Below are 15,167 nucleotides of genomic sequence, written 5' to 3'. Positions count from 1 at the left end.
AAGTTTTGGGAAAATCTACATTCAGGGCTTGATTCAGTTATCCACACAGGGTGGCCACTGCCCCTGGGGTAGCTGAAGCACCCCTGTGTCCCAGGACATATGGGAGCCCTTCTGGAGCATGAGCTGGTATGCAGGCAGAGTACCTCAGGGGTGGTGGAGGGCATCGCCTGCCTCCAGCACTGCTGGGCAGGCTGAGCAGGAACCTCTACAGCACAGCAGCACATGCTTGGCTGTGAGTCCCTCCTGACTGGCCAGCAGTGCGGAGAAAGATACTTGCACTCTTGAAAGCCATTACAATATTGTCCCCAACAAGATGAAAGATTTGGGGAGGTCAGGGGGTTAGCTGGGACGAGAGATGGGAGATTTGGGGGAGGGAAGAGGGGTTTGGCCAACAGAGATGAAAGCTTTTGAAAGAGGAAAGATGTGTTCAGGTAATTTTTGATGCCACTGCAACACTGACTGTGAAAACTTCATGTTAGGCCTTTACCCTGTTTCTAACCAGGAACCTTAAGCCCTAATCTTACCCCTAAATTCTACCCTTCACACCTGACAGGAATCCACTACTCTAATCCCTAACCTCAAACCTTACCTCTAAACCAAAGCCCAAACCCATAAACTCTTACTCTCACCCTATTGCTCACTCCAATTCCTAGCTTCTATCCCAACATGAAATGCTAGCCTTGACCCTAACCCTCACCCCAGCCTTACACCAAACCCTAATCCACAAAGCAAGCCCGTACCCTAACACTAATAGACTCAGGGCCAAATACACCATGGGGCGTCATTTAAAATACAGAAAGGCCTAACGAGCTATTTCTCCTCCTGTAGTTTTCTTTCAAGTCTTCAAGACCTGTACAGCTAATTGGAATCATTTCATAGTAGGGTTAAAGAGGAAAAACTTCAAAGCGCACCTAATAAAAATATATTTTTTAAACATTCTATTTAAATTTTCAGTTTAGAGAAGAGGTGATAGCAGCATTCTCCAATTGATATTGATGCAGAGTGTCTCCTCAGGAGGGTCTGGGCAGCAGAAAAGCAGTCCCTTGAGGTCTGACACTGTATGGAACAAACCTTGCTCCTCACCTCCCCAGCCTCCCCATTTCTGTCACTGGCCGCCTGGGACTTGCTTCACTTTGCCTTCCATCAGACTTCTCTGAACTCTGGGAGCTGAATGTTACAGCTCCATTGCCCCATCTCCCACCTGCTTTCCTTAGAGAACTGGCTGCACACAGGCACAGAAGCATTTTCCTGTTGCAAGCAAAGAAAAGTAAAGCATGATAAAGTTTCCTAAACAAGAAACACACTCCTGAAGCATATGCTAAGTACAGGATATCTCTAATGAGGTTGCCTTTCTGCAAGGGATGATCTTATGAGAAATGTTCTAGACAGACAGACACAAACCAGCAGATATAAACATAAGGAAAGAATTGGCTAAAGAGACAACTAGACTCCTGAAAGTCAGGCAAGCTTTAACTCCCTGAAGCTCAAAGCAGCAGCACAGGTGAGAGGTATCTGAATGAACAAAGAGTAAAGGGAGGAGAAAACTAGAATAATGGAAAGGGCCTCTGTCTAGACAGTCTACTGAATGAAATAATGCCAGGCACAAGTATCGGCTGGGAAAGGAGTGCTGGAGAGCAGCCCTGCAGAAAGGGATCTGGGTGCTGGTCGACAGCAGGCTCATAGGAGTCAGCAGCGTGCCCTGGCAGCCAAGAGGGCAAACCGCATCCTGGGGTGCATCAAACACAGTATAACCAGCCGGTCAAAAGAGGTGATTATCCCGCTGGATTCAGCATTGGTGCGGCCTCACCTTGATCCTTGTGTGCAGTTCTGGGCCCCACCATTTTGAAAGGATGTTAAGATACTTGAATGTGTCCAGAGGAGGGCAACCAAGCTGGTGAAAGGGCTGGAAGGAATGTCCTGTGAGGAACAGCTGAGGACACTGGGCTTGCTAGTTTGGAGAAAAGGAGGCTGAGGGGCGACCTCATTGCTCTCTACAGCTTCCTGAGGAGGGGAAGTGGAGAGGGAGGTGCTGATCTCTTCTCCCTGGCATCCAGGGACAGGACGCGTGGGAATGGTTCAAAGCTGTGCCATGGGAGGTTTAGACTGGACGTTAGGAAGCATTTCTTCACACCTGGACAAGGGGCTGATGGCTCTCCCAGGGCAGCCCTGGAAGGAGCTGGACAAGGTGTTCATTCCTCAGGAGCCTGTAATTTGGGTTCCCACCTGCCACTGTGCCTCTGTGCTCTTCTCAGGTTGTGGAGATGGGTTCTTGATGAGCTGGTGGCTCTCCTGTGATGGGCCTGGGAGCAGCTGGGGCAGGGTATTAACTGAGTTACTCCTCCTGCCATTGTCAGTGCCTTCTTTGTGTGTGCAGATGAGCTTCTTATCGCTTAACCTAACACAATCCAACAAGAACATAAATCTCCTGAGGCATCTGTATTTGGAGGTTACATACATATGCATTGGTATGCTTAACATATGAGAGCAGACCATTGGAATTGCTGTCCAGAAATGCACCAGGATTAGGGGAAAAGCTGCATTGTTGCAGGGCAATGGCTTCGTTCAGGGCCAGTATCACAGTCTTGTTTCTAAGACTGTAGATGAACGGATTTAAGAATGGGTACAGGACAGTGTTCAGCAAAGCTACAACTCTGTTTGTCTCCAAGGAAACATCTTCTGAAGGACACACATAGAGAGCAATGCAGCTCCCATATGCAATGGCCAAGGTGATGAGATGGGAAGAACAGGTAGTAAAAGCTTTTTCTCTCAGAGGCTGCTGGAAGGTGTAGAATACAGAAAAGGATGCCCATGTAAAATGCCAGAGTTAAACATAAGGAACCCAGTATGACTAATGATGATAAAACAGAGTCTATTTTCCAAAGCAGGCTGGTGTCAGAGCAGGACAATTTGAATAAGGGTGAGTTGTCACAAAAAAAATGGTGGATCTTGTTGAGCCACAGAAAGTCAGCCTGTAGAGGAGGACCAGACGGTAAGTCGAGAGTGTGATGCCTGTGACCCAAGCGGCAACAACCAGGTGGATGCAGAGCTGAGGCTTCATGATGGCAGCATAATGCAAAGGCTGGCAGATGGCAACATAGCGGTCAAAGGACATGACAACAAGTAGAACAAGCTCTGTACAGCCCAGGGCAAATAGAAATAGGATTGGGCAAAGCAGCTGCTTAGTGAGATTGTTCTCTTACCAGAACTCAGGATCACAAACAATTTGATGCTTGTGGAGGATGTAAACCAGATTTCCAGGAAGGACAGATTGCTGATGAAAAAGTACATGGGGGTTTGCAGGCGGTGATCACATACGAGGAAAATGATGGTTGCGTTCCCCATCACTGTTGTCAGGTATATGAGCAGAAGGACCAGAGAGAGAAAGAGCTGTAGGCTTTGATCAAGCCCTGAGAAACCCTCTAGGATGAACTCAGTAACTGCAGTTTCATTTTCTGCTCCCATGCTGAATTTCAGTTCATCCTGCCGAGACAGGAACATGGCAAAAAGCAAGTGTGATAATTTCACAGTCTGGATGAAAAGTTCGGTCCTTCTTTTCTGCTTCTTTCCTTTCCCGCAATCTTCCTATATAACACACAGAGAGAGAGCCCTTCAAGCATTGCTCACACCCTGATTTTTATGTTGTACATTTCAGTTAGAGTCTCAGAGCATTTCCTGCCTTCTTTCTACCTTTTTCAAACACTCACAAAGGATTCTTTCTCCAGGACAGAAGATTTTAAAGAGGCTGTTAGCTATTTCACCCCATTCCTGGGAAATTCCAAATTCACTCAGACCTGTTGCAAGCATCTGTGACACCTCTGTGCCAAACTGATCTCTTCTATTGCACAAATGCTAAACCACATCAAATCAAAATCAAATCAAATCAAATCAAACCAAACCAAACATGTATGTTGAAAGCTATTCTTTCTACTTTTCAGTACTTGCCTTTTTGGACTAGGAATCCCTGAGAATCTGTTGATTTCAAAAGAAGTAATGTCAAGTATCTCTTCTGTAATGCCCTGCTTTCTTCCACAGCTTCTTGCTCTCTGTTTCTTCAGCAAAGGGGGAGGGGGTAGAAGAGGGACCAAGTATAACTTGCCTTCTTTAGTACTCAAAATAATGACTGAAATTTATTATGGTTCCACACAGTCTCATCTGACATCCGTCTGCACTGAAATGCCGTTGTTTCGAAACAGCTGCTCATTGCTATGACTATCAAATGTCCTGACCTAAAGGCAGAGCAAGAGAAGAGTGTCTGGAAGAGATTTGTAACCTTTCTTTTGCATGCCAGTTATAGGTTGGGAGGACCCAGCCTCTAGCGTTTTCTCTTGTCTCCACTGACAGCAGAGGGAGCCTTGGGAAAACAAGTTCTCACAGGCACCTGCAGCAAAGTAGATGAAACTCACTATTCAAGTCTCAAATCTCTGATTTATTATTATTTTTTAACATCAAAATACTTATCTAACAGAAGGAAGCACAAGAAGAATCTATGCAATAAAGACTGATGTTTTTCCCTTCATCTTTACATTTGTTTGTAGACCTAGAAAGGAGCAGAGCAGATGGCTCCAGACCCAGGATGATTCCAAATGCAAGGGGAGGAGAGGGGGGAGGAGAGGGAGGGTTTGAAGGAGTGAAACAAAGCTTCTCCACAGACTGTGTTGTCCCCTCAGGCTCTGTCCCAGGGCACAATGGGTAGCACTTACACAAGGAGTCAAATGGGAAGTTCCGTATAGGGCAGTGCTCCATGTTTGCATTGACATTTTAGCTTGGGGCTCAGGCTAGTCTTAGATCCCAAATGCCCGGCGTGTTCTTTGCCTCTAGTCTGGCATAGGGGAATCTCTGCACTGGGTTCGTCCAGAAAACTTTCTGAGACTAAGCTGCTTGCTGTATTTGAGCAAAAGCTCAAGCTCAGTCACCTACAGCAGTAGGAGCACAGTAGTGTGAGGGGTTGCAAATGGCCCTGCAGCAATCACAACACATAGGTTGTAGAGATATAAACTATGCCAATACAAATTGAGAAGATCCTCTGAGCAATGTTTCTCCACTCAAACCATTGTTGTCGTTAACCCTGGCCAGCAACTAAGCACCACACGGCCGCTGCTCACTCCCCGCTCTGGGATGAGAGGAGAATCGGAAGGGTAAAAGTGAGAAAGAAGCTTATGGGTTGAGATAAAAACAGTTTAATAATTGAAAAGAAATTTTAAAAAGAATTCTAAGGAAAAGAGGAAAATAAACAAAGAGAGAAGAAATAAAACCCAAGAAAAACAAGTGATGCAAATGAAAACAATTGCTCGCTACCAGCTGACAGATGCCCAGCCAGTCCCCCAGCAGCAGCACCCCACCAACCTCCCCCCTAGTTTTATTGCTGAGCATGACATCATATGGTATGGAATATCCCTTTGAGCAATTGGGCCAGCTGTCCCAGCTGTGTCCCCTCCCAACTTCTTGTGCACCTCCAGCCTACTCGCTGGTGGGCAGTGTGAGAAGCAGAAAAGGCCTTGACTCTGTGTAAGCACTGCTCAGCAATAACTAAAACATCCTTGTGTTATCAACACTGTTTCCAGCACAAATCCAAAACATAGCCCTGTACAAGCTCCTATGAAGAATTTTAACTCTATCCCAGCCAAAACCAGTACAGATGCCCATCTACAAGAAAAGCCAGAAGGAGGATCCAGGGACTACAGGTCTGTCAGGCTGACCTCGATGCCAGGGAAGGTTATGGAGCAGATCATCTTGAGTGCCATCACACGACATGTACAGGACAACCAGGTGATCAGGCCCAGTCAGCATGGCTTTATGAAAGGCAGGTCCTGCTTGACTAACCTGATCTCCTTCTATGACAAGGTGACCCGCTTAGTGGCAGAGGGAAAGGCTGTGGATGTTGTTTACCTGGACTTTAGTAAAGCCTTTGACACCTTTCCCACAGCATTCTCCTGAGAAACTGGCTGCTCATGGCTTGGACGGGTGTACTCTTCACTGGGTAACAAACTGGCTGGCTGGCCGGGCTCAAAGAGTTGTGGTGAATGGAGTTCAATCCAGTGTTGGCGGCCGGTCACAAGGGTTGTTCCCCAGGCTCAGTATTGAGTCCAGTCATGTTTAATAACTTTATCAATGATCTGGACGAGGGGATCGAGTGCACCCTCAGTAAGTTTGCAGATGACAGCAAGCTGCGGGAGTGTTGATCTGCTTGAGGGTAGAAAGGCTCTACAGAGGGATGCATTGATGGGCTGAGGCCAATTGTATGAGATTCAACCAGGCTAAGTGCTGCGTCCTGCACTTGGGTCACAACAACCCCATGCAATGCTGCAGGCTTGGGGAAGAGTGGCTGGAAAGCTGCCTGGTGGAAAAGGACCTGGGGCTGTTGGTTGACAGCTGGCTGAAGATGAGCCAGCAGTGTGCCCAGGTGGCCAAGAAGGCCAATAGCATCCTGGCTTGTATCAGAAATAGTGTGGCCAGCAGGACTAGGGAAGTGATGTCCCCCTGTACTCGGCACTGGTGAGGCTGCACCTCGAATACAGTGTTCATTTTTGGGCCTCTCACTGCAAGAAAGACATTGAGGTGCGAGTGTGTCCAAAGAAGAGCGATGAAGCTGCTGGAGGGTCTAGAGCACAAGTCTTATGAGGAGCGGCTGAGGGAACTAGTTAAGATCGAGTTAAGATCTGACCCACACTTCGACTCCAGATGAACTTTTCTTTCTGCCAAAACCAAGAGCATTTTTCCTTTCACACTTGGGTTCTGATAGTGACTCCCAGACACCTTGGCCACCTTCTTCCTCTACAACACGGCTTGCTTCCAGAGACTGCTCCCCTGACTGAAGGGAGCTGAGGGTCCTCACTGGTGCCCACCCAATGCCGGTGGCAGCTGCAGAAGTGTATCCTGATCAACCTGTGCAGGTACAGTCTGGAGAGCCAGGCCTGGCAAGGACTTAGAGCCCGTTTTGCCAAGTTGCACCATGCTGTTCCTCCGCAAGTTCCTCAGCTCTTGCAGCGTTGAGGCCTATGGTGAGCAGGACCCTGTGAGTCTTGTGCTGCCAGTGGGAAGGAGGAAGCCAGTAAGCCTTCTCCAGCCCATCAGTCTCTCTAGGAGAAGACCCAGGTGTGCCTTAGGCACTCATTCTATCCAGCACCTGGACTCAGATGCTCCTGGTCTCCCCTGTGCATGCACCCAGGCATTGGAGTCCAGGATGTTTGCGGCCCTGCTCCACTTGCTGCAACACAGACCTCGTAACCTACTCACCGGTGAGTCTAGCTTGAAGTTCACTGCCATTCACAGATGCCCACTAAGAACAGAGAATGCACCCGCGCCGGAGGTAGTTGGAAATAGGCTCTAATGAGAACACAGGACACAGGCTAGTGACCAAGTGCAGGGCCCCGTCAGAGAAGCCTACTGACCAGAAACCTGTTTACACTCAGATGGCCCCTTTTTCCCCTTTCCTCTCTTTTTCCTTTTGTTGCCAAACAACTTTGTTGCTGAGTCTGTTTTCCTTCAGACTCAAAAGGAGTTTTCCATGACTACAAGCATCAGGAACTTATTGGAATGTCTTAATTCCAGTATTACAAGTAACATAGAGATTATGGTACTGTAGGCATCCTAGTCAAGAGAAGGCTTCAAGGGAAATTGGAAGGAGACCATTGCAATGGCTCTGTGGGTGTGTAGAAGAGATGCTTCTGAAATGATCATAGGATTATAGAACCATTTAGGTTGGAAAAGACCCTTAAGATCATTGAGCCCAACCGTAAACCTAACACTACCAAGTTCACCACTAAACCAGGTCCCTAAGCGCCCCATCTACACGTCTTTACATACCTCTAGGGATGGTGACTCAACCACTTCCCTGGGCAGCCCGTTCCAATGCTTGACACCCTTCGGTGAAGAAATTTTTCCTAATATCCAAACTAAACCTCCTCTGGCGCAACTTGAGGCCATTTCCTCTCGTCCTATCGCTTGCTACTTGGGAGAAGAGACCGACCCCCACCTCACTACAACCTCCTTTCAGGTAGTTGTAGAGAGCGATAAGGTCTCCCTGAAGCCTCCTTTTCTCCAGACTAGACAACCCCAGTTCCCTCAGCCGCTCCTCAGAAGACTTGTGCTCTAGACCCTTCACCAGCTTCGTTGCTCTTCTTTGGAGGCGCTCCAGCACCTCAATGTCTTTCCTGTAGCAAGGGAATCCTCATAGGCCAGATGAGACCCAGGAGACATAGGAGTTATGCACTATGAGTAGCATGGCCTGAGGACCAGGGTCTCCTCCCTGTAATGGATGTGGACAATAAAGACCACACTTTCTTCTGTGATAAGAATCCCCTAAATACCTATCCACCTCCTGGCACTTGAGCTGGATGAATAATGGATTTCATTATTTTTTTAGTGACTGAATTGAAAATGCGCATAAATAAAGAAAAGAAGCATCCAAGTTCACTTTGAGCACTTCATTAAATGAACAAAGAACTATTCTCATCGACTTCAAAATCTTCTTCTTTTGCACAGCCAGGAGGCTAGTACATGTTCCGTGGGTTGCCAGTGAACTGAAGCCAAAACCAGCTTCAGTCAGCTCAGAGAAGTTTACCTTGAAAGTACCTTCGTCTTTGATTTATGAGACTGACTCATTGCCAATGGCTTCTGTGCAGACATTTACAACTATCTGAGATGAACCTCTCCCAAATCACCTTCTCTGAGCCACTCCTCTTGTTCCTTCTGCTACCCATGGGAAGAGAAAAAATTCCCTTTTGTGACTGATCACGTCCAAGGTGGGTGACTATATGCTCACCACTTAACAGCTCTCTCTCCACTGACCACAGAAAAAGGCCTCAGATCAGATGCCTAAATCAGAGATTAGATGTGAGCTTAGATCTTACTATAGTTTAAGTTCAGACCTAGATTTGACCTTCATTTAGACTATTGCTTTTGGATTCATCTGTGCACAGCACCTCTGATAAGTCACCTCCTTTCTAATCTTTCTTCCATTGGCCAAGAGGACCATGCGTTCATCTGGAGGTAGAAAGATGGTCCATGGAGAGAAACGGATGATTCTAGAGTGATTTCAGCTGTCCACATTAAGTGGATAAGTTATACTTCCTGAATACCTTTGGGGTATTTGGGGATATTTTCTTCCTGCTGTGAGGCTAGACGATGAGGTCAGGAGCAGTATTGTAATAAAGATGTCTATACTTGGACAGAGGAGAACTCCTCTGTCAGGAAGCAACAAGAGCAGAGCTACTCCCTACAGGAAGACAAGCTGGAGCCGAGGGAGACACCATGGCTGGCAGCACAGGCGCCTCTCCAGCCAGGCCCCAGCCCCACAGTAGCTGAGCAAGGCAAGCAGGAGAGGCCTGGGGATGGTGGCCTGCAGTCAAGCCAGGAAGTCAATCCATTGACTAGGATGCGTTCAGGTCCAGTGATCACCAAGCAGGCCCACAGTGATAAGGCAGTGCCAAGATCAACCAGGAAGACAGTCTGCAGTTGAGTCCAGATCAAAGGCTCCGTGGCCAGACAAGAGCATGGGCATGGCATGGGCATGGCATGGCATGGAGAGTCAGAGGCTGATCTGGAGACCAGTACTCCTACAGCATAGGGTAGGGTAGGACTTAACGCCTAGAGCTCCTAGGCCCATGACTGTGGACGGAGCCTCAGCTAAGGCTGATCAGGGTCATTTGGTTATTAATTCCCTCAGGCCTCTGACATCCCCCAAACTTCAAGAGGAGTTGAACTGAGTCCATGAAGCAAAGCAGAGAAGTAGGCCTGAGGGAGATAAAACAGAAGGATCTCCTGATGTCTGTTTTGCTGAAGACTTGGAAGAATTATAGAATGATAGAATGGTTGGGTTGGAAGGGACCTTAGTGATCACCTAGTTCCAACCCCCCTGCCAGGGCAGGACACCTTCCACTAGACCAGGTTGCTCAAAGCACCCATCCAACCTGGCCTTGAACACTTCCAGGGAGGGGCATCCACAACCTCTCTGGGCAACCTGTTCCAGTGCCTCACAACCCTCCCAGTGAAGAACTTCTTCCTTACATCTAACCTAAATCTACCCTCTTTCAGTTTAAAGCCACTATGTCTTGTCCTATTACTACACGCCTTGTAAAAAGCCCCTCTCCAGCTTTCTTGTAGGCCCCCTTTAGCTACTGGAAGCTGCTGTAAGGTCTCCCCAGAGCCTTCCCTTCTCCAGGCTGAACAACCCCAACTCTCTCAGCCTGTCTTCATAGGAGAGGTGCTCCAGCCCACTGATTATCTTTGTGCCCTCCTCTGGACCCCAACAGTCCATGTCCTTCTTCTGTTGTGGGCCCCAGAGCTGAACGCAGTACTCCAGGTGCGGTCTCAGGAGAGCAGAGTAGAGGGCAGAATCCCCTCCCTCGACCTGCTGATTATGCTTCTTTTGATGCAACCCAGGATACGGTTGGCTTTCTGGGCTGCAAGCACCCATTGCCAGGTCATGTTGAGCTTCTCATCAACCAACACCCCCAAGTCCTTCTCCTCAGGGCTGCTCTCAATCCACTCATCACCCAGCCTGTATTTGTGCTTGGGATTGCCCCTGACCCATGTGCAGGACCTTGCACTTGGCCTTGTTGAACTTCATGAGGTTCGCACAGGCCCACCCCTCAAGCCTGTCAAGGTCCCTCTGGATGGCATCCCTTCCCTCCAGCGTGTCGACTGCACCACACAGCTTGGTGTCGTCGGCAAACTTGCTGAGGGTGCACTCAATCCCACTGTCCATGTCGCCAACAAAGATGTTAAACAGCACTGGTCCCAATACTGACCCCTGAGGAACGCCACTCGTCACTGGTCTCCACAGAAGACAAACCACTTGTAAACCCCTCAGTAGCCAGTGTCACCTCAGCCTGAAGGCCTGGAGAAAGAGTCTCTCTGACCATTCTGGTCCTCAGAAGTCCTTGTATCCAACCTGGACATTAGGCCTGGATGGTATACAAGATGGGATGAAGAACTGGCTGGATTAGTGGTCCACAGGGTAATGGGAATGTCCGTACTCTACCCAAAGGCCAGCTACAAACAGAACTCTTTGGGAGCCTGCTCTGAGACCTCTCCTCTTCAGTAGCTCTACCAATGACCTGAGAAGTATATAGGATGGACCTCGTCAAGTTTGGGATGACACAAAACCAGAGGGATGCAGTCAATTTGTTCAACGGGCAGACTGCCATGTCAAGGGAGCTAGACAGCCATGCCAATTCCATTGTGTTGGTAGAATAGGCCAAAAAAAATGCCCTGATCTGTCCTGACAGAAGGAAACATGGGACAGACTAACCCTCTACAATGGTGCTAGATAGAGGAGACTGACTGACTGGTAGCAACCCTGCTGAAAAGGACCTGCAGACCTTGGGGAACAGTAGGTCTGACTTGATTCAGCAGTGAGTCCTGACAGCACGGAAGGCAAACAGCACTTGAGATTGTATCAACAGGAGAGTAGGCAATAGACAGACTCATTAGACCAGCACTCATTAGATCACATCCAGAATACTGCATCTGGCACCCCACCACCCCTATACAAGAAAAACACTTATAAACTTTCATGAACTCAGCAGAGACACTAAGATGGTCAGGGCATAGAGCAGCTGAGCTGTGAGGACAAGCTGAGGGAAGTGGCTTAGCTTGGTGAAGAGACAGCTTCAAAAGAATGCACTAGCAGCCTTCCAGAACCTAAGAGGAGGTTACTGAAAAGAAAGAGCTGGGCTGTTTACAGAGGCGCACGTCAGGAAGACAAAAGACATGATCACAACCTGAAAGAGGGGAGATTCTGATCTGGAACAGGAAGAACACTGACCGTGAGGACAGACAGGCATTGGACCAAGTTGCCCAGGCAGGCTAGGGAATGTCCATCCTTCGAGGTTCTCAAGACCCCACTGGACACAGCCCTGACCACCAAGTCTGACTTCCCTGGAGACCATGCTCTGTGCAGTCGCTTACCCTAAATGACGTCCCAGGTCCCTCTCTCCCTTTGCTTTCGGTGGAGAGACAGAGGAGTCCACTTGTCATGAGGTGCAAGTCAACAGAGCTGAGAGGTATCATGTCCTCTTGCTCCCCTTGACCTAAAGCCTGTGATGGATGCACTCGACCCCTTAACCAAACCAGCGTAGTTTGGTACAGGCTCCAAAGGAGGTACAGGCCTGAGCCGTAAATGGGACAACAACTCCTCTAGTTTCAATCTGTTCTCTGAAAACCCACAAAGGAGCAGAGTGACACAGTGAGCATCGATGCATGTGAGCTTGGAACATCGATCATGTGATTAACGCATGAATAGCGGGTGGCTTTTCCAAGACTCATTTGTCAAGGCACAAAGAAAGTTGTGGTACGAGGAGTCTCATGCATACCTTTCACACATGTAATTTGACTACAAGACAACCATTTTATTCCATAATATGACAGCCTAAGTGAGCCTTCTTTGAGCTCTCCCGGCTAAGCAGCCTCCCTGCATGGCAGTGATCTCCCCTTGAGCTGGGACGCCTCTCAAGGTTGCTCCTCGAGGCAGAGAGACCTCTTACCAACTGCAGATCTTTGGTAAGCGACCGATATTGCCCATAACCTTGTAGTATGGTAACTTTGATTTTGTCTTGGTAACTTGGATTTGTGCCTTGGTAGTTTTAAACGTTGTTCAAATGATTGTGCTGTACAGTAATAGAGTGAACCTTGCCATCGAACTCTGTTAAGTTGCACTTTTACAACATCATATTAAAACCACTTTTGCTAATACAGTGGTTCTTAAGTGATCTCAATCACCCATTTGTGACAAGCAGGAGCAAAGGAGAACCCTGTGCACTATTGCAGGAGGGTGGAATCCTAACCGGCAGTCTAGATCAGTAGCTGAGCTCACTTTAGTCCCCAGCAAGTTAGGTTCCTTTGCCTCTGGGAAAGGTTTGGGTTCCCTCTCTCCTCAACGGCAGAGCCTGGCACCCCTGCAGGTGATTCATCCTGTCCCACATTGCCAGTCTCCTCAGCTTAGAGGAAATGCCTCCTTCCTCCCCACCGACCATTCATGGAGTCTGGAAGGAGGAGCTGTGCACATATCTCATTGTAGTTCTGCTCCATGAGTTTGAAGAGATGACAGCTCATTCCCCTGGCTCATTTCCGTCTTTCTAAGAGCGTAAGGTCCAGGGGAGGGCAGCTCAGGGCTTTCATCCCACAGGGCTTCACTTGCACAGTGCTCACTTTCTGCGACACAAAGAGAGTGTTGAGCTGCAGGAGCAACCTTCAGGAGACTCTTCTATAAACCCAGGAGGCGCTTCAGAGCTGGTGACATCCAGGTGCTGCTGAAGGTTCACAGAAGGAGATGCTGACAGAAGAGTGCAAAGGCAGAGCAATGGCTGAGTCATGGGTCAGGGTCTTCAGGCACAATTGGAAAGGGGCTGATGGAGCGGGGAAGAGGCAGAGGATGGCACCCAGACCTTGCCTTTCATTCTCCGTTACCCTCAGAGGAAAGGTTGTCACGCATGCTGGGCATTACAGTAGGTGCTAGATTTGCTGAGGCAGGTGTGGTTAATGTGCCAGGGGCTCTTTGCACAGTGGCAACTAGGAAGCGAGACCATGTGCCTTGGTACAGTCCTATCCTGCATGTCTTCTTATTCCAGCTCGCTCTTTCCTCTAGATACCCTCTCTGCGTCCTTAACACTGCGGAACAGAAATACAGGCAGCATGGTTGTCAGTGCAGAGTCAGAGCTGTGGGCCATCAGCTAATGGGCACTCTCACACCTCAGTGGACATGAAGAGGTTTGGGCAGAGTGTCTGGGCCAGTGTGCCAATACATGTCCCTCATTTTCTCCACTCTCTTAATCTCTCTCTGTCCCTTTCTCCACCTTGCTTGTATCTTAGGGATCGATCTCAATCCCTCAGCTCTCTCACAGTTCTCTCTCAGCCATCCACACGGATGTGATTTACAGAGAGCAGTGAATCTGGAGCACCCTCCCCATGGAAGCACCTTCAGGAACAACGCATCCCAGTGTAAGCGGGGTGAATCACTGAGTAGAAGGGCCCCTCCATCCCAGGAACTCTCTGGGCTGCCTAGGTGCCTGCCTTGGCCATCTCCAACTTACTGTAAAAGGTATAAAGTTTGAGGCAGGGAATGATCAGGGACAGTGTTTTGTCTGACCTGAGTGTTACGAAAGCCCAAAGAGGAGGCATGGGCAAAGTGATCTCTCTTTCAGCCACGGACGTTCCCTGAGCAGGCAATCAGGCATGTATCAGGCATTGAGTGGAAGCTTGTGCTTGATCATGATCCTGCACTGCCTCAGCCCCCACTCACCCTCGGGACACTCTTGTGTCTCCATTGCAATGCTGAACAGGGAGCCCTGAGAACTCAGATGGCAATGCTGAGGTCCAGGTGCTGTGCTGCTGCAGGGAGGTAGCCCAAATGCACTCAGAAATTGAAAGTGAGGAGGAAAACATGTTCAGCAAATGATCATCACCCCTGTCCTTTTCCCCTCCTCCTCATGCAACATCACTTTTCTTCATTTGCCTTAGATGGCTTGGGTACCTCTTCTCCGGAATTCAGTTTTCCCCACCCTTCTCTCCCAAGTTCACATCTGCTTGTAAGTCTCCTGTCTAACAGACCCTTTGCAGTGCCTTCAACAACAAAGCTAGTAATTCCTAGCCACTCTTGGTCAGTGGAAAGAGATGGACTGTCCAGGGACAGAATTGTCTCATCAGAAAGCAAATGTTTCAGGGAGTTGAGACCACTAATCCTGTTCAGTGTCCATTCTTCCTTGGGGTGAAGAAACAATCTATGGCACAATGCATTCCCCTAAAGGCTTTTTTGCACGACGGGGCTTTTCTCTCTGGCCCATCTTTCCGTTGCTTGAAAGTAGGACTTGGCTAACACCTATGCCGGGTACTACTGGGAATACCTTCATGTGTCATAATCTAGTGTGAGCAAATGAACATTCTCTTTCATTCCACAGAAACAGGCACCTCAATGCGGCAACTTGTCTCTCTAATCAGAGGAGGTTCTTCTAAGAAGAGCAGTTTGGCCCTCTCGAAGAACCTGTTCCTGCTCTTTCACTAGGAATAGTGCTCCTAAACCAAGTGTGATTTCAGTCAAATGAGGAAAAACCTCCATGTTGTTTCTGGCAGGGATTTCTTCCCAACTCCTTTTTACAACAAACACAGAAGCGCATGCCCTTCCTCAGCTTCCCTTCCTGCCAAGTGGGAAAAAGAAGGTCCTACAGCACTTC

General features: G+C 48.5%; 1 pseudogene; it reads right to left on the bottom strand.

The window, feature by feature from the left end:
- Positions 1–2,522: 2,522 nt before the first annotated feature.
- LOC127026041 (olfactory receptor 49-like) lies at positions 2,523–3,462 on the bottom strand (annotated as a pseudogene).
- Positions 3,463–15,167: the final 11,705 nt, after the last annotated feature.

Source organism: Gymnogyps californianus, chromosome 26 (genome assembly GCF_018139145.2).
Source record: "Gymnogyps californianus isolate 813 chromosome 26, ASM1813914v2, whole genome shotgun sequence".
NCBI lineage: Eukaryota > Metazoa > Chordata > Aves > Accipitriformes > Cathartidae > Gymnogyps > Gymnogyps californianus.
Note: the sequence above shows the minus strand (reverse complement) of the source record. Positions and strands in the feature narration are given on the sequence as shown.